Below are 4832 nucleotides of genomic sequence, written 5' to 3'. Positions count from 1 at the left end.
CCCAGAACTTAGAGCCAACTCCCAAGAAACATAACCCTGACAATGGTTAAGGTTCTACTGTCCTAGTGGAGTGCTTGCTGGCTTAAAACTAGAAATTAGGGGAAGTGACTTTCTTGCACTTCTAATCCTATAAATATTGGGGAGCTGAACTGACTGTGTCTAATGAGTTCATGTAATGTGTTGCCATGTCTATAGAACCATTGCTTATAAACACGCTTACTTTGCTTTCTTCTGTGGAGGAGGAAAATTTTTCCTATACTCTTTTAGGGTCCCTGGCTTGGTCTGAAATTGGACTGACAAAGACATATTCACAGGACACACACGTATTTAATATGTGACATTTCATAAGGAAATGAAGACATGAAGAAAGAGTGAACTGTGTTTCTATGCTAGGTTTGATGCCAAGCGGGCAGTACTTGACAGATATGATAGTTTAAGGAGTATTAGGCAAGGGTAGTAAATGGGAGGAAACTCAACAGGTCTTGTTGGCTCAGCTTCTTTGTGGTGTCCCTGCATCTTGGAGAGAGTATGCCCTTCTTCTCTGGGTATGGTGAGGGCACTTCTCACACAAGGGTCCTAGGACCCGTCCCAGAGAAAGGGCAGGTGGCGTCCATTTTTCAAAGTCCTTCAGCTCAGAATTTTCAATATTCCAAGGCACGATAGTTTGGCATAGTGAGTTCTAAAGCCCCTCAATTCTCTTCCATAATAATTGCATAATTATTTTATAATTGGTTAACTGATTTGTAATACTATATATTGTTTATGTAAGTAAGTGCTAATTAGGAGTATTAACTGTGGAGCCAATTCAGAGAATCTGAGTGACCAGTAATATTTGGGAAGCCAACCCTTAAGAATCATATCCTGGCACAAAGGGTTGCGTGCTGTCAGAAGTCATGACAGTCTTGGTCCTAGATTGGGAGGAGGAGAGTGACTGGAAAGGAGAGTGTGAGGGTGTCTAGAAACTGATTGTTATGGGCTAAATTATGTTCCTCTGAAAGAGATGTTGAAGCCATAACCCTCAGTACCTGGGAGTGCGACCTCATTTGGAAATGAGAGTTTTTGCTGAGGTCATTGGGTTAAAGCTCACCATGTCCTCATAAGAAGAAAAGAGGACACACACAGAGGAGGTCATGAGAAGACAGAGGCAGAAGCCTGGAGGAACACATTGACCAGGCAAGGTACCCCAAGATTTCCAGGAATCCCTCCAGCTGAGGGAAAGGCCCAGAATGACAGCTTCCAGAAGGAACTAGCCCTGCTAACACCTTGATTTGGAGATGCTTAGCCTCTAGCTCTGGGAGACTTGAGCCCCTCATTTCCACAGCTGGCCACGTGCTCTGCTTAATCTGGGTGCTGGGATAATCCGATGGGAGTTTTCTTTTTGTGAAAACTCGGGAACCTGCACTTTTAGGACCGGTGCGCTGTTCTCTCACGTATACTGCTCCAGCGGAAAGGCAAAACGGTGTATCGCAGAGCATATGCCTGGATGGCGCCGTTGCGCTCAGTTGACAGAAAGAACTTCATGGCTCTTGCCCCTTCCTGGAGGTGCTTTGGCGGAAATCATGGGAGAAAGTGATAAAATGACAAAAGAAGATGGGGAAATAGAAGGGCGCGGAGGAAGAGCGTAACTGAGAGGTTTACAGCGCCGCAGAGGAGGACCCCGCTTCAGAAGGTGACTGCGAGAAAACAACAGTTCGCAAATTTAAAGGAAATTTGATTTCTCCCATAAGAGCTTATCTGCTCACGTGACCAACACTTGTAGGTCAGCTGTAATTACAGCTAGTTCTTCGCCAGACCCTGCGTTAATGAGGCTCTTCGCACTCCTATTAGCAGCTGGCTTTGTTTCCTGAGAGGTTTGTCATGGAAGCTTCCACACATAAGAGACAAGGCGAGTGGAAGGAAAGGCTGAGAAGCCAGAGCCACAGGGAGCCTCTCCAGGCACTGGAAATACTTGGTAACTTTCCTTAGAACTGTCACTGTATTAACTTCTAACCCATTAAACTCGCTTACAGGATAGCTTTAGTCAATGGAGCAGGAGATGGCCTTTTCTTGGCCTCTCCGCTTCCAATTCCAGCAAAATGAATGAAACACAAAAAGTTCACAGGGGAAGTGGCTGGGGAGGCAGTGTGGGGACCTGGTGTCAGGAAGAGCTTTTAACTTGTCTTAACATTACTGTCCATTCCCGTTTCAACTTTTGTCTGCTCATTAGTTCCTTCAAGTTTGCTCAGCCATCCATCAAAAAGAGGGAAAAAAAAAAAAACAAACCCAAATGATGTGTGAAGAGATCTTCTAGGTGTTGCTAGGTCTAGAATGTCATCTCCTAAATTTGTCTAAACGTGATTGACTTCTCATCGGGACGGAAGGGCTCCTTCACATGAATGGTTAATAGTCAGTTGTGATTTTTAAAAGCGCTTATGTATAAAATGGCTTTACAAGTGTTTGAAATAATTTCTTTTTCTGAACAGAAGGAAGGTAACCATCCCAACACATTGGTCTTTACAAATGATGAAGTGTGTTTAAGGTTGCTTTTTAATGCTTGCACAGACTAAAGATGCTACAGATTGTGAGATATCTCCCATCCAATCTCACAGAATTTTTCCCTGGAATGCGTTATGTTAATTTTGTGTATGGGCCAAGAGCCAAGTATTGAATAAAGAAATCAGAGCTTTGATTACAAGTAACACAAGTCTATTGGTCACAAGAACTTGGGTCTGTTTACTCAGTTTGTATGTAGGCCCTGTTCAGATCTTTGCGAATTCATTTCTGTTAACTTCCAAAAAGGAAACTGATTCTTTAGAGGAAAAGGGGCGATACTGATTAGAAAGGTTTTCTTCAGTTGACTAATAGGCTCAAAGTGAAAAAAAGCATCAGTACTGCAGAATCCAAATAGAGCTAGCATTCGGTCTACATTAAAGGTACCATCCATTCATTCATTCATTCAGATAATTATCAACAAGAACATTAGTATAAAAGATGCAAATGATTAAGTTCTCACACCAAAACCTCAGTGGTCCTATAGGAGATATAAGAAGTTTAAGACAACTTAAATAGTTAGTTACACTTCCAGAAAGAACATAAAGCTGTTGTAATCTATAAATACTAATTGCTGAGATCGTGGGGGTATAAATAAAATCTTCAAAGCCCCAGACGGATGTGTTTACCCATCATTATGGAGAAGAGGACATTTTCCAATGTCTCAATCTTGAGCCCAGTCTGGACTCAATGTTCCCAGCCACACACACACACACACACCACACACACACACACACACACACACACACAAACACAGAAGTTTGGACTGCTAAATAATCTTTTTGCACCTTTTTCCCACTGACATGATTATTCAGATTCTAGTACTGACATTGAGGAAGCATTGCTTGCTCAGGTATCTTAGGATAGCATCATTTTATAGGACGATAATCCCCCCTTTTGTTTTTAACACAGATCATCTGTTTTCAGTAGTCAGAGCCAGGGCCACATGTTACATGACTAACAAGGCTCCAAATCAAAGTCGGACTGTAGACACAACTACATACTTACTTAATTCACGGGGCAAGCATGGTCCCCAGTGCACGAACATGGTCCCCTGTGCATGCCAAGCACCGTGCTGTGTGCTGAGACTCAAGGGACAAAGGGGTCAGTTTCTCGGTGTCAGTGAGATCCGTGTCCCCTCTCCTCCTGTTGGCTTACCATCACCCAGTTAAGAACTCTGCCAGCTTCTTAGCTGCCGCCCTCCTTGGAGTGGAGAACACCACATTACTTGAATGAGTGAGTGAATATAGGCCGGAGGTCTGGCCCCTGTTCCGGAGCTGTTCAGAGCCCAGCAGAGGAGGCGAGTACATACCCAGCAAAGGCAGAACCAAGCCTCGCACATCAGTGCCTATCCAAACAACGTGTCACTTGGGTCCAGAGATGGATGAATTCATTCTGACTGCAGGAGCAGCCTGGACTGGGTATTCAGTTTAAGTGGGGAAAAGAGAAAACTTTTATGTAGAAGATTATGGTCAACAGACGCCTCCCTGGCAGGGTTATTACTTCAGAGAGCCTTGAACGTGCGCAGTCCCCTACTTCATCCCAGCTCCACATGGTCATGGCCGGCCTTTCAAGGGGGCGGAGTGACTCGGTGCTCCTGGTGAGGCAGAGCCAGGAGGCTCTTTGAACATGGTACTCCTGCGCTTGCAGAAGGTCTGATTCGTGCGCGCTCTCCAGAGCGTCTCCTCTGTTGGTGTGTAAGAGCCGCTTTCTTTCCAAAGGGCAGGCAGGACATTCGCTCTAGGGGAGCCGCCTCTCTAGGCTGCCCACTCACACCTTGGTCCCTAAGGAGCTCCAGGTGGGTTTTCCGTTTGCAGCCCGCGCGGGTGTCGGTGCTGAGGTGTTGGGCGCCCCTGGAGAGTGCAAGCAGCTGGAGTGTGAGAGCAAAGGAGGCGGGCCAGCTGGTGTCCAGTGTAAACGCCTGACGGAAGAGGGCAGGCCTGGAAGGTGAAAGCAGGGCAAACCTCCCCTGTCGTAGAAATGTCTCCAGCAACCCTGCCCCCCCCCACACAATGGCATCAGCAGAGCCTCAACAGAAGCCCTGAGTTCGGTGTAACTCCCGGCCCAGGGTGTTCTTTGTCTGTTTCTCCTGCCCTGAAATTGCTCAGATTCCGTTTCCCCCTAAAGTGCTAGTTCCCGGGGCACCTGGGTGGCTCAGTGGGTTAAGCCGCTGCCTTCGGCACAGGTCATGATCTCAGGGTCCTGGGATCGAGTCCCGCATCGGGCTCTCTGCTCAGCAGGGAACCTGCTTCCCTTCCTCTCTCTCTGCCTGCCTCTCTTGTGATCTCTCTCTGTCAAATAAA

The sequence above is a fragment of the Mustela lutreola genome, chromosome 13, assembly GCF_030435805.1.
Source record: "Mustela lutreola isolate mMusLut2 chromosome 13, mMusLut2.pri, whole genome shotgun sequence".
NCBI classification, from domain to species: Eukaryota; Metazoa; Chordata; class Mammalia; order Carnivora; family Mustelidae; genus Mustela; species Mustela lutreola.
This window is presented reverse-complemented; position numbering follows the sequence as displayed.